The 27,037-nt window shown below is 44.3% G+C and overlaps 1 protein-coding gene across 1 annotated transcript in view; it reads left to right on the top strand.

Moving 5' to 3' along the window:
• The first annotated feature begins 24,493 nt into the window (after window positions 1–24,493).
• LOC128726206 (uncharacterized) overlaps window positions 24,494–27,037 on the top strand; it is a 93,872-nt gene continuing 91,328 nt past the window's right edge. The window contains exon 1 of the mRNA XM_053819999.1: window positions 24,494–24,730. The gene's annotated coding sequence lies outside the window, so the exon portion shown is untranslated. The remainder of the gene's footprint in view (window positions 24,731–27,037) is intronic.

The following is a 27,037-nucleotide window of genomic DNA, read 5'->3' on the forward strand; positions in this document are numbered from 1 at the left end:
CGTCCCCCCGAAGCTGAACAACGGCACCTTTCCAACCAATTGGCAAATAACAGCATGTGACAGTTTTATTCCAACGAGCGTGCCCTCCTCGGTGGCGCAGGAAACGGATCGTGAACGCGGAAGGGTGGAGAGTTTATTGATGTGGTCAATTACGGTGCAGTTTATTGACAATTATTTGAAATATTATTTGAAATCGGTGACCGTCTAGGAGGCCATGTGACTTCTCCGCCTGCTGAGGGCGTTTATAAAACGCGTCGGGACACAGGACGATTCCGCTGGGCCGCAGTAGGCTGGTTTGTAGTAGCAAATATGGCGACGGTTTTGCTGTGTTGCAGCTGTCTAAAAGGACTAACACCTGTTGATTTGATTGATCGAGGCATTTTTATTAATTGCGGCAACATGCAACTTAAAGTGGCATGGGACTATAAAATTGTCTCTGATTTCTGCCTTTCTCGGAAGTCCATAGGAGGCTTTTATTTATGTTAGGTGTCCTTACGGCTGCTCGAAAGCGTCTATAGAAATATAGATATATCCTTTTTTCAGAATCACTCACTACAATTTTCCTAAAAAAGTGCATTCAGCTTGCGGGTAATTTGCTCCACAACGGGCTTATCATTTTCCAAGATGTCCGGCTGAAATAAATAAGCTCCTTTCACGCCACGTCAGCGTGTTCACAGTGTCCTAAGCGGCACGAAACATTTCCCCCAAACATTCTGCAAAGCTGCATCGCTCGTTACGGGACCATTTCGCACCACCAGCAGGCAGCTAATGCGGTGCGCTTCGGCCAGGCGCCTCTAGCCTCTGGTCGGTCGTAAAAACAAATCAAAATTTATCTCATTAAAAACAGATTATGACTCGAACATCCTCTCGACGGGATCAGCACCAACTGTCGCCAAGCAGCTGGGATGTGGCGTCTTGAGCCCGCAGCCCAAGGATGCCGTAAACAGGATGCAACCCGAAACAGAATCAGCACCCTACCCTAGCACCACGGGCCACTGGCGCTGCTTTCACCGGAGATGGTTCAATAAAATGCTCCATAAAATAAAATAGAATTTCAAGTGCAATTCAGACCGTCCCGGGCCGGGTGTCCTGCGTTCGCGGCGCTAGTTCTGTGCAGCAGTCGACGAAAGGACAGCGCTCCGTAAATCACGGCCAGCCAGCGTGCATACACGGCGCACCACCGCAGTTTATATCAATTTTATTTCTCTTGTAGCGAAAATAGATAAACCTGCATCGGGAGCATCGGAAATTGATTTTCGAAGCCCGTCAGCTTGGGTCGGTTCTTGAGGTGGCCTCCGGAGACGAGTTTCGCCGGTTGACGCGAGCTGCCACCGTGCGGTTCCGGCATTAATGGGACCGGATTTCACCTGCATGAGATCGCCTGCACTTTACGGTGGTGTCCTTCTGCTTGAATTTTACCGAACATCTATCATTCACGTTCCGGCCCGGGGCCCGTCGGTGGTGGTCCGGTGTCCGTTGTCAATCATTTCACCCAAAATTCACCAGCGTTCCGGATGCGCATCGCGAGAAAACGCTTGCGGGATCCTCATCGACGTTCGTCTTTGGGTGATGACCTCGTTCGGGAAAATCCCTCATCAACGAGTCGCAGAACCGTGCGATAAGAAATGCTATCCAGTGTGTGGAACTTTCACCCATCACGGTGACACATTTGTGAGAAGCCGCTAACAACAGAACACCGCAACGGAAAAGATCGGAGGAAGTGGAAAAACCCCAAGGTTCAAGAGGGAAATGAAACCACAATAGAGCGAAAAATCACTCGCTAGCAACTTCATCGACTGACGCTTTGTATTTCGTTGCCTTTCACACATTTTCGACATTCAAAATCTGCCGTATGATGTACTTCATTCGTTTCTATTTGATTTCATTTTAATTCAACTTTGTTATGAAGCGATCAGTTTGAACTTTGATGAGCGATTGAAACAGATATGTAGTTTTTGTTAATTACATCAATTTGATAAAACTATTTCATTGCACTTCTATACTCACATGAAATGAAAATTTGTTAGCGTAAATTGGAATCTTTTAGTGTAATTATCTATGTTTTCTTATACTTCGATTGCCTGCAAATGAAAAAATGCAATTAAAGACTGTTCAACTAACAAAGCACCTACACGAAAAACATATTTCACTGTTGCTCGTGTTGCACATTGGCTTCTAATGTTATCAATGTTATCGATTAATGTTTCATTCTTCAATTATTGGGCTTTCTATACAGTCATTGAGGCTAAAACCCTTGTAAGAGAGGTTTATTATCATGGAGATCATAAATAGATCTATCCTTTAGCTTTTTTTTACTAAATTGTGATTTCTAGGATCACGTAAAATATGATCACTATTAAGCACATTTAGAACTTTGTTTTTTTTTTACTTAGAATAACATTTAGAACATTGTATTTTGGTTACGAATCCAAATCATCCCCTGATTGTTCAAAAGTACACAAATAGATTGAACAATCGGCACGAAACTACAACACAAAACACCCGCAACAACATATACACCAGTGCTCGCATCACACATGATCCGCCATCCGCCCTCCCATGTGGTTGATTTAAAAGTTTCCCAACCCGGCCAAAAAGACGGATGCCGCTTTCACGTAATTGATTGATTGATTGCACTGCGTGCGAAACTCCCCGCCAAAAAAGGGCGAACCACACGGCGCACAATAAACCGATTAGTATCGGTTAGCATTCCGGCGACACAAGCACACAATAAAGATGCGTTGTAAGCCACCCGAACACCGTGCGTTCCATCCGAGACCGATGTGTCACGAAAATAAATAAAAGAACTCCTCGAATCTTGGAACCACGAATCCACGAGCCAAAAAGGAAAAAACGAACTTATTTCTGCACTAGTTTGATTTCCACCGAGTGTTCCCTGAAAACCCGATGGCAACAACAACAGCCATGGGGGTTGAGCGATGAAGAGCGAGAGAGAGAGAGAGAGAGAGAGAGAGAGAAAGGGAGAAAAAATCACACCACCCTGCAAGCAACCGACAAACAACAAAATCAATCTCCTTACGCTCCAAGGCGATCGGTTTTCCTCACCTTCGTCACCTTGGGGAAAATTGGACAAAGCTGCAACAAAGTTTCTCGCGTACGTACGCCACTGCCACGGCGAAAAGCGTAAACATTTTCCAATCAATCAAAACTGATTGACACCCCGTGAGCGGCTTGAATGCGAGCCAGCGCACGTTTGACGAAGGACATCCAGCTTTCTTCGCTTCGATCCCGTGTGCGCCTTCACTCCCCATGAACCCCGGGGGTGTGATCGAGCGACAAAGAAAATCCACTCCGTCGCCAAATCCAGCCGTTTAACGCGCGGTGGGCGAAATAGTTTGCACACCCACACACACCCATACACACTTCACGGCAACCCCGAAAAGGTAAGTGACTCTTCGTCGGTACGACTCCTTGCGGGCGGGAACTCAGTCAGGTTGGCTCAACACGTCGTCACCCGCACGAAAAGCCAGCCTGGCAACCAGAATGTTTGAAAACTCTCGCCACCCCCTGCCACCCACTAAAAACGCCACGCTCGACGGGGTGGAAAACAATTTTCCACCCGATTGAACTGTGTCACAATAATTATGTAAAGATTTTTGGCGCTCACTCGTCGCCCTCGACCAAAAACCCACCCTGGGTGGTAGTTGTGGTTTGGGAGGCGAACAAGAATAGGAAAATGAATCAAACAGAAAAAAACAAATACCGCACACCAAAAGCCAAACACACACCCTAGGGACTGGAAAAAAGGGTTGTTGGGTGATGGAAAATTCGACCGAAAGTAATCTCATGCCCAGCGATACCATAGAACGGAGCGAGCGAGCGAGCGAGCGATTTCTGATTACCGATAACATATAATTGCTCCATCTGGTTGTTGCGTGGAACTATGCCCCCGGGAAAGCGCATTTAAATTCGGTCGTTTGAGGGGTTCTTCGGCCCTCTCCGTGCCGGAGGGACCACGCTTGACCAGCTTGATCAAAAGCGATCAATTATGGTACGCCACGCAAAGCACGGGAAGCCATCGAAGCGCGGCGGCACAATGAATCGGAAATGAAATTAAAAGGTTACATCATCTGATTGCGTTACGCACAATCTGACGCAATGACTCTTAGTTCCTACCCGAGCCCTCGTGGGGGTGTCCGGCTACCGCGCGTGGGACGATTGTCTTTGTGTGTGTGCGGGAGGGTTGTGGTAAAATGAGTAAGTGTTAGCTGTTAATCTTTTGATTTAAATATATATATGCTTCGTGGGGTGCCATTCCACCAAACGCTGGCTGCAGTTTGACGCCTCAAATGTGAGGTTAGTTTTAGAGTAATAGATTTTGGCCATTTTTTAATGAGTTCTAAAATAAATAAAGATATAAGCTAGAACAAAAAGTGCTATCTCGATCTCGTTTAATGACTAAAAAATATACATAATTCATTATTAACACCAGGCTCGACATCGATCATTTTCAATTGTTCCGGACAAAAATAAAGCCGATAGTTTGCATGCATAAAAACAAATGTAAATTGAAGTTATCAGAATAAAGAGCATAGTTTTTCAAACAAGCTTATAAAGGCTTACCAAAAGAATAGTTTATTGAATCCAATTATTGGTTTAATGAGTAAACACATAAAATTTTCAAACACCTTCTTTAGACCATTTTTCGTTCCTGAAACCTTCATTTTTTGTTGTTCTAAATAACAAGGATAAAAACAAATATAAATTGAAGTTTTCAGTATAAAAACCAAGCCAATCAAGTTATTGGTTTCATGAGTAAAAACATAATCTTTTCAAACACCTCCTTAACACAATTTTTCATTCCTAAAACCTTCCTTTTTGTTGTTCTAAATAACAAGAATAATAACAAATATATATTGAAGTTTTTAGAAGAAAAACCAAGCCAATCAAGTTATTGGTTTTATGAATAAAAACATAATCATTTCAAGCACCTTCTTTAGCCAGTTTTACGTTCCTAAAACTTTCATTATTTGTTGTTCTAAATAACAAGAATAATAACAAATATATATTGAAGTTTTTAGAAGAAAAACCAAGCCAATCAAGTTATTGGTTTTATGAGTAAAAAACATAATCATTTCAAACACCTTCCTTAGCCATTTTTACGTTCCTAAAACCTTCCTTTTTGTTGTTCTAAATAACATGAAAAAAAAAAAACAAATATAAACTGAAGTTTTCAGAATAAAAACCAAGTCAATCAAGTTATAGGATTCATGGGTAAAAAATATAATCTTTTCAAACAGCTTCTCATTAAACGATTTTGCATTTCTAAAACTTTCATTTTAGTTGTTCTAAACACCACATTTTTGTTGATTATTTCCATGCACATGTCATCACGCTCTGCTGTTTTCAATTTCCCTTCCCATTTCTCAATTCACTTTATTCGCTCGTTACCACGAACCTGATGCTCGCAAGTTCTACTATAAAATCCCATTCACCCTAAAGACTGCACTCCACTCAATCCATCGTTCATAATGAGATGAGGTTACGACAAACAAAACAGCTTCAACAAACGCTACCAACCCAACCGGAAATGCCAAAGCAGCGGTACTAACGCAGAAATGAGCAGAATACTCATACTTACTTGCGGGTGAAAGTTCCATCGCCCTAAACCACGACGCGGATGGAACTCGTGACCGGTGCAATTGTTGCATTAGCATCCCTTACGTCAGTCACCGGCACCGAGATTGGCAGGGGCAGAAAAACTTTCACAAAAATGCTCCTCGAACGCATCAACACTCGCACCACAATCCGTGCTCGCGTTTAGCTTGCGCATCCACGCTAAGGTTCACCACGCATTAAAATGCCCCTCCACCTGGTGGTTTTGGATTCCTTCCCCAACCACGGCACGAGCCCCCTTGGTTGCTCCTTGGCCGGAAGTCAAACCAATGTTTCAACCCGGGAACTGGGAACGGTCAGAAAAAAAGGTGGACCACTTTGACGCCACCCAACCGAGCTGGCTCTCTAATGAAGCGTTTCCATGCTGCTCGCAATTATTCCGCGTGGTTCAAGTGTTTTTCTCATTACACACCACCCCCTCGGGCTTTTATGCTCATTAAAATTGAGCCTGTGATGAAGAGAGAAAAAAGAAAACCAAAAACCTTTGCGGCACACGCCTGCTGTGTTCGTTTACGTGGAAGTCGAAACAAAAAAATACACCACACCATTCCAACTATCATGCGTTCTGGGGGCTTTTTTCCTGTATTTTTTTTGGTTGTTGCTGTTGTTGTTGTTGCCATGACAAGACGCTTTACAATAAACAACCGTCCTTGCTCGGGAGAAGAAAAACATCCATCGATCGTTCGTGGAATTTCGGTGGGCAAAAACGCACCGCATCCCAGCAACTGGCCACCTGCCCAGCGATCAGCACTCATCGATGCAGCGAGGGCGCGCACGAAAGAAAAAAAAATTAACAGATTCCACAGGAGAGCGAGGTCCTTGTTGCGTCCTGCTCATTCGTTCCCGCGTGCCGACGTGCTCCGCTGGCGTGCACACGTCCAATTATCCTTATTTTTATTGGGCTCTCGCATCAGGTTGAACGGTAAAATAAATGGAGCTCCGGCATTTCGGCTAATCGGCAACGGTGGAATGCGCCCCGGAGGTGAATCCTTCGCCCATTCTACCCACCCAACCACCCACCGATCCCCGCCAAGCCGGGAGGAAAATGTTAATGACAATAAACACGCCCCCAGCCAGAAGGTTACGCTATCGGGGGAAAATTTGTTTTTCCCGAGCGTTGTAGCTTTCATTGTTTTTTGTATTCTCTTTTTTGTCTCCACTCTTCGTCTTATTAGTTTCCGGTAAGCCCCGGTATCCGTTCGTGCGTATGTATATGACTACGTGTGTGTGGGTTGGTTCCAAGGTTTCCAAGTCCGGGGCCCAGCGATTAGGGCCAGCTAAGCGGCGAGATAACACCAAACCTAGCCCCAGTTTGATTGGGTGGACACGTTTGATTGAAAGCAATTATGAAAAGTTCTATTAATTAGTGTCCCACCAACAATCGACGCCAGCTCAATCCTGCCAGCTCACGGCTAGCTGGGAACCGCCGTCGTTCGCTCGGGGTCAGGCTCGTAAACAAGGCTAATTAAGCTTAAGCTCTCTCTCGCTCTCTTGCCCAAAGTGCCAGAGTTCAATACGATAACAGGCCACTTCCGGTGTGTGGGCAGGCGGCACTAAAAAGCACCCACTAAGAGCGTGTACTCGCACACACACACGCCCACCCACCCCATTGGCCAACGGGAGGGGCCAACGGTCGAGGTACCTCACCAAGTCAGGTCCAACATTCGAATGTACAATAATGGCTTCGAGAGCAGCAGGGAAGCCGAGTATCTCATTTTCCACACCCGAAGCAACACCGGTACCGGTACCGGTAGCATCTGTCTGTTCGCCTTCGTCCAACCGACCAAGCCGTCGTCCTTGCCATGGTCCGATCGACGACGGTGACGACGACATGCGAGCGGTGGGCGAGTTGCATCAAACAACTTTCAAAATAAATATCACTTTCCGAACTTTGGGAACTAAAAATAAACAGCAAAAGTACATAAATATGATTTCATATTTGCATACCCACCGGTGATGCTGTCGGACCAGTGTGTGTGTGAGAGAGAGCGAGAGATAGAGAGAGAGAGAGAGTGAGAGAGACATGCGATGCATAACCGTCTACCGGTGTTTCGGAAGGATTCGCTCGCCCGTGCAGCAGCTCACGGGACGTTCGAGATGGCTGCTTATCCTTTCGGGTTCCGTTTCGGGGTTTCCGTGATCGTGACCGGTCCACCCCCTGGTTAGCCGGAAACTCTTCAAATTACTTTCCATGTTTGAGTTCATTCTTTTGCCGGGCGCATACGGTTTCCTCGAGGTTTGGAACCTGCAACCTGCGGCCTTGCGGTGCCTTTAAATGGTGAGTGCGCGCCCCTTCGTTGCACGGGTCCGTGAGCAAGGTGCTTTTTAATCACATTATACGGCTATTATGTGGAAGTCAAATAAATAAAAAAAACCGACACCCCATCCGATGAGTCCGACGCTGGAGCAGGGATGGTAATTTGTATTCCTGTTTTTTTTTTTATGGTGCAGTTGTCATCCTCGGATGCGGTTGTCCAGTTTGGTTTGTTACTAGCTCGGGTCAGTTGCAGCTTGTTTTAATAACCCGGCTGGAATGGAAAGGGCATTTGGGTGGTGTTAGGTGGACATCTAGCAATAGAAATTCGCGCAATGCGAAGCTACGTGACTGTGATGAGTAGCTTGTTGGCTTCAAACTGCAATAAGACAAGCTACGAGACGTTTTTTTTTTATTTTAATTACTTCAAAATAAATGCTTCAAATTCGCTAAATAATTTAAATTAGTATACATTATCGTCCTATTTGACCGATGAAGAAATCCATAACGCCATAATAAGTGATTTTTGTGTGTTTTTTTCTACAACGAATTTTAATTTCATTATGGCCCACCCTGTCATCGATATTCTTTGTTGTAGTATTCATTAAACTCGGTTCATTTGCGGTCTGATATATGTACGTGAATATCACGAGAAAACGCGAGCTGATTGAAGCCCGCTGTAAAATGCGCATGGTGCAACCATGCTAAAAAAAAGGGTAATAATAATATTCTGCACCCAATGGGATTCTGCCTCGTTAAGTTTCAGATTTCCAAATAATTTGCCCACAGTTCGCTTCGACGGACAACAATTGATGCTGCGGTACGCTTTTCGGAAGCCTCGCTGATTCGCAGTAACTGCAATTTCGCGAACGAAAAAGCTACATGGGTAGCTTTTGTTTTTTCCTCCTTCATTAAAATCCCATTAAAATCCCAACTCATCAAAGGACGTCACTCCACTCGGGCAGAAGTGCATAGTTGCCAAAATTCGATTAAAAAAGGGATGATTCAATCGATTAGCATAATTAAAAGGATTGTAATTTACTGACATTATATATAAGCCTCAAAAAGAACATATGATCTATCGGTCTCGATCAGAATGGTTTATTGTGCGTGCGTCCAAAACTTGTAATTACACCCACTAATTACACCACTCAAAGTACTGCTCTCTGTTTCGTGCAGACAACCCCTCAAAAAAAAAGAGACGATCTACAAATAGCAACCGTAATTTCACAGCAACACAAACGGCTCCCAAACGAGCACGGCCGGCACCCGCTTTGCGCCCATACAAAGAAGCACATAATTTGATAAAAAGACAACCACCGAGCCCCGCAAATCACGGTAATTTAGTGTCATCAATAACGCTGCTTGAAAGTGTGGTTTTCACCGGGAGTGGGACGCCACTCTAAAGTGGGCTCTTATCGGGTTAGTTCTCGCTCACAGCATCCCGAACCGAAAGCTGACCCACTCCAAGGGAGCTACAATTTTTCGGAGCAAGCAAACATTACGCAAAACCTCCCCCCGATTGGCACAAGATAATAGTGGTGATGATTATGAGCGCCCGCTAGGAAACACGCTAGCCGCACACATGTGCTTCCGTTTCGAGGACATCGTCTGCCAAAAGTACCCATGCCAAGGCAACAAATGCCGGCCGCCTGGCAAAAAGGACACCCTCGGGGTGGACGAGATCGAGGCGCTAGTTTGTCGCTCGTTACGGTCGCCGGTAGTTTCTGTATAATTTCATCGCCCACTCCCCTGCAACGACTCGTTTTCTTAAGCCTCATCTGAGACCAATGGGAGGCCAATTTGGAACCGTCTCCTTGTCGGTGTCGCGATGTAGCGATGAGGGCATGTTGTTTGCGCGTTTTTCGACGAATCGACGTAGCGACCGACGTCCGTGTTGCGTGTTGGCGTTGGTCCTGAATGCGGGGGTGGACTTTTCAAAAGGCTGTGGGTTTGAAGGGAAGGTAGGGTGATATATATATATCGACAAGAGGTCACCAGTAACAACCGAGGAGGGCTGGGCTTCGTTCCGTTTCCGGTGGATTCGCTGTTATAATGGGACGACCAGCGTCTTCAATTTTCAACCTTTCGATGTTGAGGCTGCGCTAGTTTCTGATTGGAACTATTTGCGATACTTCAAAGAGTCTCATAGGAAATGTTATAATTGAGTATATTTCTATTACATTTATAATTTTTGAGTGTGTGATTGAGGAACAAAGAAATAAAATAAAATCAAATAGTTAACGAATTACATTACTTTTAGCGTGCAAGTGAACACGGTTTATATGTTCCTCATGGTTCTACATAGCTTAAATAGTTTGCTATTTTATTTCCTTTTGTCTAGCAAAGTTTTTGATTAACTAATTAAGTATTTTTTATAACATAATTTGATTTAATGATTGTACCACATCAATTAGTCATCTTAGCTCTATACCATCGTAATCAAAACTGTGTAATATATGATCTCTTCACAACCTATGCGAAAGACGAATTTATTATAAACGAGTAGAATAAATGCATTAAATGAAATTTACAATTAGTATTGAGACACAAATGTTGTTTCAAAAAACACACATTACAATTGGAATACATGTTTTGAATTAAATTGAATTGACCATTTGATTAAATTTGTCGAATTCCCCGTAAAACTAATCATGCTTTGAGCGTTTCCTCAAATCTATTCAAACCAAATGTTCCACTCCCAATTAACGGAAAACTTCTGGCTCCTAATACTCATTAATGCGCTTTGAAAAAAAAAAGCTACCATTACGACACTCTCTATAGCGAATTTCCGGCGCCAGCTCCATTTATTTCGCCAGCCGAAAATTGTTTAAACGTCGAGTTTGGTTTGCCAGCCCGCGCTGCATTGATATGTGATACCATTATGTCGAGCCTTTCATGAGCGGCAGTTTTCCCGGATGCCGGCGAGCCAGCAAAAACGCGCTTCCACAAAAGGTGCTTCCTCGCACGCAGTGTAATATTCAATTTCATTACATCAATGTACACCGGCGCTGCCATGGAAGCGTGGCGCCGAAAGAACAATTCTAAAAAAACACAGAATCAATCATCACCCCAAGCACGCCACGGGGCCTCTTTTTGGGGGGCTTTGAGCCACCAGATACGCGGTGGGCAAAAACAAACGCGTTCAATGTAATGGCAGCCGTGCCTGTGCCTCACCAAACATAAAACTATCCGTGCTCAAAGGATAATGCGGCCCGGGACACACTATACATCGCTAACGAGCAGCGCGGCCTTTTCCACAGCAATGCCCATCCTGCGCCATCACCGTCGGTTGATTATTTATTATTTCTAGCACTATTATTATTATTATTATTATTATTATTATTGTTATTGCTCCCCGATCGGCGGCGAAATGTCGAACCGAACGCTAACGAGAGTTAATTTCAGTTTCAAATTACAGCACGCTGGGAGGATATTTTTTCAATTTAATTAGATAAATAAATATAGCCCGACAGGCGCATGTGAACTGACGGCACCGAGCCTTGGGTGGTTCCCTTTACGAAGGCCTTTCCTCTTCTCCTGTGGGCAATGTGGGCATTGGTGAAAAGGAAGCAAATGTTACGATGACCATTTCCACGATGGGATCCAGCAAAAGCACGGACAAAAAAGGGAGCTGATTACCGTCGAAAACAAACAATCCAACTCCGCCAATCCAGCCATTCGTGCACGACCAGCATTAGGACGACCGCGAGGACGATTCGCGGAAGGAACCAAACTCCACAGGACACCCGGAGGCCAATAATGCGCGTCGCGTCGGGACGCAACAGTTTTTTCCACCCTATCTTACAGCATCCGGGTCGCAAGCTCATCATCTTCCGCCTCGCTGCGCTGGTATTAGACACGCGCGCGCGTTCATTCGCCACGGTTGACTTCTTGAACCTTTGCAATCAGTGTGGCGCGACACTGAGCGATTGCACGAAAACCCACGGGCAGCTTGGACCGGTAATTGTCCACTTTATCACTCAACCAAAATAATCTGTGCCCCGCGCGCGTGCGAATGCCCTTTCGCCGGCTAAGGATTTCGTACCTGTGACTTATCCGCCGGTCATTTTCTTCCTGACATTTTCGCTTTGGTTTTCTTTCGTTCACCTTCTCTGGTCGCTTTCCGAGATTCTTTCTTTCGCGTGTGTGCGTGTGTTTGTATGTGTGGCGCTTCCCTGGACATAAACTGATCCCTGAGATTGCTTACACGGAACCACCGGACGAACGAAAGGCCAGGGAAGCGAGTAAAAACGTCCCACAATCGGACAAATTGCACATCGCAAAACAAGCAGGCGGTGAGAAACACTCGTGCCACCGTGGACTGCGATGACGGTGGAAAACAAAATTTCCATGCAATTAGTGGTTGCTAGGATGCGCTGGCCGCTTAGGTCAACATTCTTCTAGATAGATCACCGGAAAGGCGTCCTCCCGAAACGGGGAAAAAGAAAGCAACCCAGCAAATGATCCCAAATCCGGCCGTCTTATCCAGCTTCCTCGTACTTTCTCACCCTCTCTCTCTCTCTCTCCCTCTTTTTCCCTCTGTTTTCACCTCCAAGAAGGGACGGTAGCGCTCCCGGATCGAAGATAGCTCATGGAGGAAAATAACAAATAATTATACCTCGCAGCTATTAGATGCAGCCCGGCTCGGCCCGGGGCGCACTGTCCGATAATTCCTTTCGGTCGTATTTTTAATTCACCCCCGACTCGCGGGTGGATCCTTGGTTGCCTGGGTGGCCAGGCACCGGGCTACACGCCAGCGCATAATCAACCGGACTTCGGGCTTGGAGCTGTGTCTCGTTCTGCATTAAAATAATTAACTGCTTTCTCGAAATGGCATTCGGACGATTCGCGACCCCGCCCCGGGGGGTGGTTAAATGAGAAAGAGCGAAAAAAAAAGAGGTTGGGATAAGCGCCGTGCAATTGTTTTCGACTTATATAGCAGCTTGTTTTTTTTTTCAATTATTTGAGCCATGTTTTTTTTTGTCTCTCAGTACTCCGATAGAGAGTGACGATTCCATATTGCGTTCAAATTAAGTGCTTTGACGTGTGAACATCGACATCACTGTGAAACAAAAAACGAACTTCAAGAAAACTCCATTTCATAAATTGAGAGTTTCTAATAAATTCATCTCAAGGGCTTAAAGCTAAAGGCTCATCTTCAATTGTACTTTTTTATTACCTTTTTGCTATCATTAAATGATTAACGGTGTGACTTCAACTCTGCTGTTATATTTCATTGTAGTTTTTTTACTTGCTTTAAAAATAGCGCTGATTCTTTTTCCACATTGTTTAAGTATGCTTTCATTGTGATTTTTTGCATTATTTCATGTTTTTCAGTAACAAGATGAAAAATAGTTTCTAATATGAAAATGAAGGAATTCTAACTAATAATGAAAATTTGGTGTTTAAACTTTATAATATATTTCAAAAAAGTACTAAAATATCAATAATCAGCTGAAATTTATATTATTGTTTCTTTAATAAAAATTTGATTGGTTTCAAAAATTTCTATGATTTGCTTAAATTTGATTGCCTAATCAAATGCATTTATTTGATGCTTTCTTACGAAATATCTCAGTATGCAGTATTTAATATAAGTTTTATAACATTTCCAGTAATACATGCATTCAAAATCAAAAATTTTTCTTTAAATTTGGTTTAATCTTGCATATTAATTTGTTTATAAAATAGATAATGAAATTTAATTGAATACTTAGTATAAAGCATTGTATCGTGATAAATTCACACTTTTCTTCTGAAATTCCGGTATAATGCTTATCGACTGCTGCTCATTCAGGAATCTATTACAAATTATTACGTCTCTGCAACACAACCTAACTGCAGTCCTCACTTATAAACGCCAAGATAATCACGTCAGCTCATTCGACCTACCGATTAAACTGCAAATGTTATCAAATAAAACACAGTCAGTCATCTTTTCATCGACGGCCCCTCAACGATGCCCTCATGCTCGTCATGCTTTCAACGATTTAATCATGCATGAGCCCCGGTGTCTGCTGTGCGAGTGCAGCTGCCACGGGAATTTATTAAACAAGTTTTCCCAACCCCTCGCTTCATTTTCACACCGATTAAGCTTTAAACGGTGCCTCACAAAACAGCGGCGCAAAGAATCGCTTAATTTTTGGCCTGCAGTAGGGAAAAACACGCGGTGAAAAGGGAACCAAAAAGAAAACACACCTCGAAAGCGGCCAACATAAAAAGGCGGAAAAACAATGCGTGAAACAATGCCCCACCGAAGGGAATCGTGCTGTCCTCGGGCGAGAGCGCCATCTCCGAGCACCGATCTCGGGCCGGACCAATCAGCACCAACGGAAGGGAAAACGCAAAAGAAGAAGCAGAAAAAACAGAACCCGGCACCCGGCACCGCACCACCAGCGCAACAGTTTTCCATTATCATAATCATGTGACATGGTTAAATTAATTTTATGCCACTTGTTTTCCAAGTTTTCCAGCGGTCACACTTCATTTAACAATTGTCAAATTACATTAACATTTTCATGCCACCGTAGTTCACGGCGTTCACCTTCCGCGTGGTCGATCGCGCGCTCAGGACACGAAATACGGAAGCGATTCATCCGCCCGACGGACGGTTCCAGGCCCATGCCAGTCGACGCATCGAACATCGATAGTTTATTCGGTGGCGGGCGAGCGAGCGGTTAGTGGCGTGAAATACGGCAAAGTGGGACGTTGCGTGTTGACAGGGTGAAGGGTCACCCTGTGACAAACAGTCGCGCAAGCCACCGCCTCACCCAACGACGAACCTTTCCTGGTCCAGATCCCTGGCACCACCAGCGACGACAACGACGATGTGCGAGCGCGAGACGTGAGCCTGATTTGCATAAGCAAATAACGTGGACGCGGGGATGGGGATGAGCATGAGTGTGGGGGTTGGTGGCCCGCACGGTGGCACGATAAGCCAGCCCGGAGCCGCTGGAGCCCTCATCAGCAGGCAAAAGTCGACGCTCATCACACGGCGCATTGTTCAGTTCACTCATTTATTTGCCCATCCATAATCATGCCTGCCGTACCGCACCGGCCAACCCATGTCTTCGGAGGTTTTTCCCACCCAGCAGGGCAGCTGCTTGTTTTCCTCCCGAGTCGCACTCCTCCCTCCGGAAAACCCTCCCTCTCCTGCGTGCGCGTCCTCACGGAGCGGGGCAGCGCGCGTCATAAATAACAACAGCAACCGAAACGGGCGACAACACCTCGCCGTGGCACGGGAAAAGGGGGTCATTTTAGGGTGGAAAAGCGGGCGGAGGAAACGACGTTGTTTTTACCGCGACCCACCACATCCATTCGCCTGCATGAAACACGTCCACGGAGAGAGAGAAAAGAACGGGAAGAAGAAGAAAACCCCCGGACGCCAGCACGGTTCGGGGTGGGTCTAGTAACTTTTTTTTTTATTTTGTTTCACCCCCAACCCGGAGGGTGGCTACGATTTCGGGCACCCAGCGCGTTGGGTAAATACGAAAATAATTGTCACTCGATGGGGGCTGGCTGGCTGGGGTGAATGGGCAACATATTCATGCCCCGGTTGATCGGTGAACCTCTGATTGACACGTCGAATTGCGATGGCGCTGAGAGAAGTCACGCCACGAAGCGTGGAAGAAAAACCCTCAGTGGGAAAAACGAACCCACGAAAACACCACCCAACGCATTTGGCAGCTTCTTTAAGGACGATAATGTTGCCGAAGCATCGCAGTAGGCCGTGCGGTTTGACTGTGGTGGTATGCTTTTTTTTTTTTTGCTTACTCTCATTTAAAAATTTAATGCTTTAACAAGATGCCGTTTTTCCTGCTTTTCCGAGCTTGTTTTTTTTCCCGCGAAGCCTATCGCCAAGCTACAGTGGTGTGAATCAACAATTGTTCATCACTTTTTTGCCCGTTTCGTTTCATTTTATGCTATTTTTACATCAACCGGCACATCACTAAAGTTTCTAACGCCATCGTGTAAACGCACCCCTCGAGGACGAAGCACACGAACAAGCTGCCCCGTGCGCGTTCTAAACACTCCCAAACTCTCCCAAATCGGGTGGGAAAACTGTGTGCCATTTGCATAAATGCTGCACACCTTCAAAAAGTCTATGTAAATTTGATGTGCACGATACGGTGCAAATTGTGCGGAAAGCGAGCCGTCCGAGCCAGGCACACGTGTTACTTTTACGGCTCGCCTTCCGGCGGCGGTTAAATCGGTAAATTGGTTCCAGAAGGATTACTTTCGCGCACCAACTGCAATCCGAGCGCGGAGGAGATTGCAGTCGTTTAGTTCGTTGCGCAATTGACAACCGGCTCGAAGACGGAGTGTATGCAAATTGAACCGGCAATCACCGACGAAAGGAGATCGAGCATGGAATAGTTGCATACTAATGGCGCGCTGTGATTATAATTACATGCGAATCTACTTCTGGTGTTTACAATATATTCATGAGCCACGAAAATACGGGAGACTTCAACGACGCCACATCGTCAAACCTTTGGGGGATTTGGCGAAGGGAATAAAACAACAACTTGCCCTTTTCGGGAACGAATGCCAACGAGATGGCTAGTCGTTTGGTTATCGTTATTTGTGCTGCTTTAGTTAGGGGTGTTGAAATGTGTTGCTTTCATTTTGAAAACAAAATCAAATAGTTTTTCTTTCTATGAGTAGCTTTGGCCGCTAGTTTGGGAAGCAAAAGGTGAGTAAAATGTTCTCTAGCCGATTGGCTTGCATGAATTTCATCGCAAAACAGACGCATTTCCAATTGTTTTCCCCAGCACCGGTTTTGCCATCCATTTTCCACACTATCCGCACTCTGGCCACTGGCAAAGCATCCGTTCTGTTCCGGTACGCGGCACACGGTTACCTCCCACTAATGCCGCTCGATTTGAAAGCACCTATATTTGCTTCCTTATCGACCCTCATCACCCGAAATCACGACGCATCCGCTATTTGCAGCATTTTTTCTCGAACAACAAAAAAACAAAACAAAACAAAACCCGTCTCCAACACATCCAAAAGAATGGAAACGTAATGGAAAAAGGAAATCCATGTCCCAGCACGGCCAATCGACGCATTCGACCTGCTCGATCTCACGCATCGGACCCAATTCTCAAATGGAAACCCGACACTTCTATGCAAATACGAAACCATCTCACCCTTTACACGCAGAAAACCCTATATTCCGGTCGGGCACTCGGATTGGCACCAGGCCGAGAGTTTGAGGTCTCGAATCTTGCGCCCAGTTGTAATCTAAAACCCGTTCCGGTTCATTAGCCGTCTTAGGAGTGTGTGATGATCGACATCGAGGGGGGGGAGGCGTGGGAGATGGGTGGTAGTGATTTGCACCGGCTGCGACCACCCACGCGTCCCCCTCGTTGGGTTTCTCCTCTCGCGCTGACCTCAAACTGTCCAATCCACTCTAAATTTCAAATCGATTTCCCCCGAGGCCCATCTCATTCCGGGACGCACCGGGATGGATGGCTGACGGGCTCGTGATGGAGATGGTGGAGGTGGTGGTGGCCAACCTCTCCCCACCCCTCTACCCCGAATTGCCACGAGTCCTGGTCGCATCCTGGCGCGGTGCTTTCACTGCCTGAAGATGAAATTGATACGTTCGCAATGGCCGGTTGGCCCCGACTGGCGCCCGGTGGCGCAATTTATTGGATGTCACTTCCATCGACTGCTATTTTCGCCACCACGGGCCGGCCTTTCCTTTTTCCCGGCTTTTCTTTTGTGGTTCCATTTGCGCTGCTGGTCCCAGGTTCCGGCAACGGTTTGTCGCTGCTCCATACCGATCGGTAGGTTCGAATGTGTATAAATTTATACATCGACATCCCCTATTGCGTTGCTTTGCATTTGCCGCCTGTGCAAGCCTGGCCCTTTTTCCCTTTGTTAGCCACCGCGTTAAACGGCCACTTACCTTATGGCGGCACAGGCAGAAAGGTGGGTGGGTGAACCCGGGTGGGGGGAGGGATAATGTGTCAAAAGCATGAGCATAATTATCGATATGTTAGGCAGCCGGTGACAGGCGATGAAAACCAACCCAAGCTTGATGTGGGTGGCGTGGATCTGCCAACGAGGTCGCTCCTGTCAGCGGGTTGAAGGGATTCAATGGATTCGCCAAAAAACCCCGTTTGCGCCCTCGCAAAACTTCGCGAAAACGTGCGTCTGGCGGGGGCGCATACGTGGCGTGGCGTGTGTTTTGTTTGTTTTCGCTTTCGCTTTCGCTTTTTTTGTTTGTTGTGTTTACCCCAGCTCATGGGCTTGCCCGTCAGGGGCGTGACGGGGAAGTAATTTAACGCTATTAAAAGTTTACGATACGATGCTGACATATCGCGTGGGGCGGGTGGGATCTGCTAGGGGTGGTTAGTTACTGTTTTGTAGAATTGCCAATAATGCGTCTTGACTAGCGCTAGGGGAAGAAGGAGTTTCAGGTAAGAGATAGTTTCGAAGGAGGTTGAGTGAATGGACCGCGTATCGAGTGGTCGATTTAATTGCTTCACTTGCGTGGAGTTAAATGAGGAAGCCTATCCATACGTCGATGGATGGCTTTGTGCACCTGTTTATTACAATGTAATCCTTTAGATACGTTCAAAACGATTCTGATGGCCGTTTTGTATTTCGTAGATTCGCCTAAAGTGGTAGAACACGGGAAACATATGCACAAAAGATATATCCAATGTTTTAAAAAAAAGTAACTCATTTTTCTTATGATTTTGTTTTTTTTTTTCCTTCGAATTATTTTTTTCCAACTGACTCTAAAAACGATGCAATAATGCAGGGGTCGCCATAGTTTTTATTGTGGGGGCCAGACAGTGAAAATTAGCCTGAAATTGTGGGCGATATGAAACAAATATTTAAACATGTAAAAAAAGATGAGGCAGAATGAATAATACAGCACAACTTACAAATTAACACTTTGACTTGTTGCCATTTCACCAAAATGTGGGATGAAATACGTTTTTTTTCGAAAACAAAAATGTAGATAGATACGATTACGTTGGTGTTGATTTTGGATTCGAAGGTCAGAAAAAAATCTGATATCGTTAGAATTAGTTTTTGTGTTCTTCATAAGACCTACAAAAATGTTCTCTCGGGAAGGATCAAATCAGCTATCTGGCCGGACTTTGCCGACAACTGCTCTAATCTATTAGTTACTCAACAGTTCTTGTCTCTAATTAATGACGAGCTAATGCAAGAATATATGATAATGTATTTCATGAGTCATTGAATCAAATAAACATATAAACATTAAACAGATAAAAACACTTATTTTGTCATTCCATTTCCATTCGAATATCAATCTTGTTTTACCCTACAAAATTTGTCACACATCCGAAAGAAAGCTCGTCACTAAATTTTGAGTGGTTCGGTAAAATTTATTCATTATAAAACATAAGTTTTCCATTATACTAGATATTGCTGCTTTGTTTGAAGTTTTCCCAATAGATTGTACAAAAGATTAACTCTCAATTATTAACATCAACTCTTTGCTTATAATGTCCCATCAAAACTCAACGTTCAGCTTTCGACAAATCAAATATCCGCTCGAATCATCTCGAAAGCGAAAACAAATCCCTTTCGAACCCCCAAATCGTACCATATTGTCGCACAAAATTGCTTCTGTACTTAAAAAACAACAGACCGCCGCACACTCGGTGCAAAAGAAAACACAAGCTGGATGAAACGGATGGCTACGCTTCTATCAGGAGCAACTCCTTTTCGAAAGTGTTTCTTTTTGCACTGTTTTTCCTCCACGATCGTCACCCAAACACGCACCCCTGGCCGCGGCGTGAACAGCGAAACAGCGAAAACTGCTTCCAACACCCACACACACACCCACACCGACACCATCGAGAGAAACAAAGAGAACCGTCATTCGAACTAATAAAACATCCCTTTTCCTTTCTGGCTTCGTTCGCGCTGAAAGTGCCGGAAGAAGGACTCTTCCTTTCGCCGGCGCCACCCTTTCCTGTGAGCGCCCTTCACACGGCGGCGTCACGGTTTCCTTCATAATTGAAATGCCAAAGCGGAAATCGCGTGCTGTAGGTGTGAAACTATTGTAACTTTTCCTTCCGGGAAATGAGCCATACTTCTAAGCCCGACCACACGCCTTCCGCCTGCCAGCCGCCAGAGCATCCGGGGCGCATTGTGCCCCGAATCGAAGCGCCCTCTAGCGGGCCGGCGCCCGCATCTTTGCCGTTTTGATTCCTCCGCCAGCACCGGCCTGAGTGTTTGGTGCGATCGTAATTGTCCCAAGACGCCGACGACGACAAAGTTGGTAATTTCCTATTTTGCTAGTTTCATAAACAATCATAATTAAAATTAATACCGGGAGGTTGCGGCAGGATGTGGATGGATCAGGACGCCCTGGGTGGCGGGGGGGATGGTTTGGGCGGTGGTGCAGGAAGCATTAGGCAAAAGACAACTCCCTGCGAGCTGAAAGCAGCAATCCCGGGTGTTGTTGGTTTTGTTCGACGATCGCACGGAAGGCACGCATTCTCGCTTTACGCCACAAACTGAGGGAAAGCAGTGCAATTTGCGGCTGCAACTATTGCATCTTTTTGAACCATCGAGTCCTGCGGAAGGATTATGGCAAGTTTTGCTAAGAACACTGGGAGCTGTGCGAAACGCGGGCGGAATCGCGAACAAAGTTAAAGTCGTTAGCTTGGACTGGGGAGATGAAAGGCGACCGTGGGAAGACGAATTTAGGTTGATTAAAATAACGGAAAGAAGCCCACGTAGAACGTGGTGGTGGGCTCACGTTCTTAGGCTGGTGTTGACTTTAAGTGTCTTCAATCTGCCACAATGAGCTTCAGCACGCTGTCGTTATTGGAGCTTTCGATGCTTGCTTTATGTGTTTTACTTTATTTGCAAAAAGCGACTATTTTAATGCAAACGCTAAACACAAATTCGTCACGTAATTAGAATCATTCATATTGAAAACAATACGCATTTACCTTAAAAGGTATAAATGTTCAAAGTCCAAATTCGAAAGAGTATATGAACTTAGCTAAAAACTAAGCCAATGGGTCACGAAGAGATTAGTATTCTTTGTTAGCTATATACCGATCTTCGGTAGATTGAAAGCTGGATAAATCAATGAACGGATTTACGACGATCCTATTTTCTAAACAATCATATGTATAGCAAACAGCATATATTGTTCTGTATTTTGTAACTAACACTCCCCGGGCATTTCATTAAACACGAGAATTAAAATTTAATTTAATGACAAATTCCATTTTGAAACATTTAAAACAAATGAGGGTATCAAAATCCATACATTAGCCATACAGATATTAAAAAAACAAATAGTATAGATTAGGTAGGAGTAAATGTGCAAATATTATTTCATACGTTCGATTTTTATCCATAAACTATGCACATACATAATCAAAAATACAAAAATAAACTTTAAATTTTTGTTTTTTTAAATACCACTTAATCATCACAGCATTTGTTGACTTGTTCAACTTGATCGCTAAATGTTGTAGATCACAATCAATTACAAAATTTATTTTACTAAAGCTACTTTTTTACCAAATAGTTCGTTTCGCTCGTTACAAAATAGCTGCATGTTGCTACGTATGTGAAAGCTGCAAAAGGCTAAGCCATATACAGATTGTACTGCTTAAGACTAAGCAATATAAGCTTGCGCAAACATCATATAAGTTCATCAGCTATTTAATACTAGTTATGCATATGCACTAATGCACATATCAAAATTTCTTCATGTAACAAATCATATCGCATTCCAAACAATAAATGCATAAATATATATCGTATATTTAAAATAATTTGACTATTTATGTATGAGCACGTATGATGTAAATTTTATAAATTTTGAATTTTCACTGTAAAAACTATATATAATTGAATAATTCGTAAAAATTCGAACCACGATAAATTTCGTTTGAAATATTTCAACCATGCAACGTGAAATAATTCATGCTGCAAAGCTGATTTTATTGTAGTACAGCGTCATCTGTTAAAAATGAAATGAACCAAACTGATGATATCTACAACAACCAGTCAAATACGTTGCAATGTATTACGGAGCAGAATCCATTGGACGATTATCCTACACAATGCCCATAACTCTGAAAATACCGGTAATTTAACTAAAAAATTAACAAAACACGCCCATTGAAATGCACCCTTAAAAAGTCAAACCAATTTTATGAAATATTTTTAAGGCCAGTTGTATATCATGATAATTTTTCTCTTTGTTTATTACTTTTACATTAAATATCTTTTATTTCATTATAATCAAATAGACACTCTGAAAACTACCACCCACCGTAAGGTTATCATCTCGTACTTTCTTGTTTGCGAACATCATATTTAGCACAAGCTTTTGCTACTTAATTCCATCCAAATATTTACTTTGTCTCTCTTTGTGTTATGTGCCTCCTATGCCCCTTTTGTGTCTCGCCTTCTCGACTCCTACGCCCCTTTTGTGTGGAAAGACACCGAAAGAGCCATTTTAAAGACAAGATCTAAGGTTTGGACGATAGCTTCACTATTGAGCAGTTGACTATTGAGCACTATTGAGCAGGGACGACAGCATCAGGCTAAGTTGATCATATCAATAGAATAACACTGGACGACTTAAGCCTATAAAATACTTTTGGACCTTCCATATGGACAAAACAGACGTTTTTGAGTGTAGAATTAAAAAGGATGAAAGCATTTACACATTCACCAAAAAGACCCGGATATATTATTGTCAAACGATAACGTTCAACAGGAAGCGGATGCAGTTTTCCTGCAACGGAAACTGACCGCTAATTGGCTTTAGCGCTTGATAAGTGGGTATATTGAGCAGATGAATCCTGATGGATTTTTGGAACACCGCAAACAGTATTTTCTTGTGCTAAAGCCACTCGCTTATTAGAGATCGAGCAATCCGGGACATGATATGGAAATCATGATGCTCTTATTTCAAACTATATTCACACACTAAAACACAAAATAATCAAGAAACTATTTGCAATCAGCACAAAATCCTTTCCGGGATGTGCGTTTCGATGCCGTGTGTGTTTGATGTTTTATATCAACATTGTTTTGCGTCACCGACGATGAGATTGTTATTTACAGCGATTTTATGTTTGTCCATCAAACTAGTTCCATTGAGCTCACTGATGCGCTCACTGTCCCTCTAGTTCGACGTGGTTTTTTAGCAATGATTTTCGACTTGCTGATGCAATCCAGCTACTGCAGCCTACAAACAAAAATATATAGACAATTGTGTAAAAACGGCATACAACTTGCTCATTTTCATCTTCAATTTTGTTACCACATCTTCAGCTAAATTGTTCAGATTTTGAATTTGCTGCGCCTTGGTCCTTTTTTTATCCTGCAATGTTCCCAACATTTGTTTCTGTTCACTGATTTGCGGCGTCAGATCGGCAATTTCTGATCTGAAAACGATTGAGTCAAACACTTTTAGCAGAGCCACTTGTTCCAGCTCGATGCAAGACAAGTCGTGAAAATGATTAGCAAAACGTTGAAGAATATCCAATTCCGTTGGCTCGGTAGCCATGTTTGATGAATTGGCGTCTAATACAAGCGGTTTGAATCTGTTTTGCAGTAGAGGCGAATGAAGCTAACTATCACCTTGCTATTAACTGCTGACTATTAACAAATAATTGTTTTAAAACTAAAGAACTGGTGCGAGTGTGGTTTTACGTGCATCCAATAAATTTTTGTCTAACGCTCTGCGCATTATGCATCACAAATACATCACAGTTACGGCAATCCTCAACGAATCCCTCTAGAACAATCCCTCCCAATTGTCTCATCTCTGCCCTTACAGAATGATCACTTTTTCGTTTCCTAAACTGTTTTCACTTGTATGATATACACTACACAGGACGTTTGAAGTAGGTATCAGAAGCATTATCATAAAAGTGAATCAATTATTCAAACGTTAAACACAATCTATTGACCAATCTGCTTTTTCGACAATATGTTTTTATTAACATTTAATGAATCAACATAGATATAAGGTTACCATTAACAAAATTTACCGTAAAATGAAACAAAAAGTTGTAAAAACGAATAATATTACTACAAGATTATCCAATTTTATTGTTTCAAGCGTATACGACCGTTCCATCCAGCACGGGGGAACGACACAGCCCGCTGTCAGATTCTCAAACATTTGTAACATTCCTACCCCTAGTGGTTTCGCCCGAGAAACTCGCTTGCTCTCTCTCACGTTGCGCTCGCTGTCTCGCTCGTTTGGGTGGGCAAGTGGGCAAGTGTTCTCCGGCGAGGAAAATTGTAAACAGCTAAATTTTCCTCTTCACCTGCACGCACGCAAACCCCCGGGAACGGGCGTGTAGTTTGGCTTAGTTTTCGATCCTTTCGCATTTGTTACTTTCTCGGTGTGTCATGTTTTCGTGTTTCGATTGCGTTCTAGTGGTGGGACAGCCGTACGGTGCGTGGTAATGCGGTGAAAAACCACCCAAAATCGATCCCAGCAGGCTCGAGTGAATCCACCCATTCCGTGCGTGGTCAAACGCTAAAGTTTTCCCTCGCGTTTCGTTGGTTTTGCCGTTTTCGTGCCGGTTCCGTGTCTTGCAAGCCTCGAACAACGTACGTAATTGGTCGTGTGACGGTGATTCGTTGCGAATTTCGGTGTTGTTTCTTTCGCGCGTGGTCACGCCGCATGAAAACTGCAAAAAGGATACCCTCGGCGAAGCGCTTCTTGAGACGATACCGCTTCGCGAAGAACAAGACAGCGCCATAGCAGGGGAGCCATCTCGGCGTCCCGCTTTTCTTTCTCCACCATTCGAAGGAATTTATCGATCGAAGGCGGGCGCACAGGTACGTGAAAGTTGCCGAAAATGGTTTATTTCTCACCCGAATGCGGGAAACGTGTTTCATAAAACCGTGCATAATACATTTGGATGGGTGTTTGCTACCACACGACCGAATGGTGCTTCCTCCGCCAACATAAAACGCAACACATGTATGCAAAGCTCAATAAATATTAGTGTTCCGCGTGAGAGGACAAACATAGCTATGGATTTTTGTGGCAGCTCGCGAACGGCAAAAGGACGAATTTTTTCTTCCACTGTCGGTAAACATTTTGCAAGAGCATTAACTTAAATTTCCATTTTCGATTGTGTCCGTGAAAACGGAAGCTGCCGTCACAAAAAAAAAACACAGAAACAAATGGCCCACTTTTATCTCGGCACGCACCACCTCCTGCACCCACCCACTCGTCCCTATTCCCGCATACCATTTTTATTGCTCACAGTCGAAACCCAAAATAAACCATAAAAATACATCATAATACAGCCATGATAGCACAATCTGCACCGAGTGCCTTCGGGCGTAAAGCACCCACGGCACTAAAACCACGCATCCTGTCTCACTTCCGGTGGAGAGGAACCCCTCCCCCCCACCCCCTGCGCCTGGTCATGGCAGCTCATAAAACATACTTTTTACGACAAAATTATGAAACGCACACGCACTGCTCGTCTCGGTAACCAGTACCAGGTTTCTTCGGTTTCGCGTAAGAAGTCCGACTCCGATTAATTACTGTTTTCCCAGCACGTGACGACGTCCTTCCTCGCTTTCCGTTTTCCGCCACCGGAGAGTCACTGGAGATAGGAAAATCTCGGTAGCAGCATCAGTTCTCGATGGCGGCATCTTATCGATGTTAGCGGGAGGAGTTTTAATCAAGACCATACTTGATCTATCAACACTTCGCTTCATTCGTTGCCCTTGGTGCTGGTTTCGGCGGGGGGGTTTAATTTATTCCATTTATAACTTTATTCTTCGTTCTCGTCGTACCAAAGAAGCCCCTAGATCGGAGGAGGCCAATTTAGTTTAGACTTAGTAGGGGTTTTATAACTACATCACAAGTCCAAGTACAGTTAAAATGGGTAACAATTATAATATCAATTTACTAAATGCGTTCTATAAAATGTTCGACAGTCTTTAATGATGTTTCCCAAGACCGCCTCACTAATGGAGCAAATACCTCACGAATATTTTAATTTAAACCAACGCCCATGTAATCGGTGCCTGTCAAAAAATTTATTACTTGGCGGTTTCTTCTTCACTTTCTTCACATTTCCATCCAAGAACACGCATATACGCACGCACGCATGTCCCATCGGAGGCATGTGGCACGTGAATCGCATAGGAGCGGTGCGTATAATTCAATGTACTAGCGGTGTTTAAACGGCCGCATTGGCACGTGCCTTCAGCGCGGAAAAAGGAACGGATGCGTTTCATGGCGTTTTGTTCTTTATTTTCTGTCACTAAAGTTCCGTTACGTTGGGGCGTTCTTTTTATACACACAATCGAACAGTTGGCCATGAAAAGCAACGGAACGAGTGATTATTTTATCTTTCAAAGCTTGCTGGTTGCATTGTGCTTTTCCTTTGCATGCACCATTGTGTTTTGCTTTGGAAGAAAAACTAGCCAATTAATTGATACACGATTTGGCTCTAGTTTGAGACAGCCAACGCGCACAGATTTATTTGAGGCACGTTTGTTTAGCTAGCAAAAAAAATTGAATCGACATAAAACACGCGACAGACCAACCATGGCGGTGTTTATATTTGTGCACTTTTTGCCCTCACAAACAAATCTTCTTCAAAGATTTCCACATCGCTCGATCGTTTCGTTTGGGCGCGATGCAAATATTTACGCCATCCACCAAACGGGCCATCCCGGTTGTTCTCTCGCTGCAGCAAACCCATCGTCCCCGCGTGCTGTAAATTAACTCAATTCCGTACATTTCCGCCACGATGGTGCTTCGGAAGGCCTCCGGTTATTGGCCCGGCTGTGCAGTCGCTATCCACCCGCATCTAATCGCATTTTCGAGCGACACAGATCTGGAAGCTCGACAATCAACCGTGTCCCAACCGACCGAACGATGCAGGCGAGTCGACAATTTTGCATCGGCACACACGCAAACGAACTGCACCATCGGCGTGCTAGAGGCCCCGTTTTTTAGCTGCCCATAAAACATATCCAGCGGGCAAATGGCCAGCAAAAGTTGGCTTCGGTATGTCGTTACCATGCGAGTCGGCATGGCCTGAAGTTGGTCTCCTTCGATTCAGATAGAGACGTTTGAAACAAGCTCCACAGCGGGATGCCTAAAACCGGACGCGG

The sequence above is a fragment of the Anopheles nili genome, chromosome 3, assembly GCF_943737925.1.
Source record: "Anopheles nili chromosome 3, idAnoNiliSN_F5_01, whole genome shotgun sequence".
NCBI lineage: Eukaryota > Metazoa > Arthropoda > Insecta > Diptera > Culicidae > Anopheles > Anopheles nili.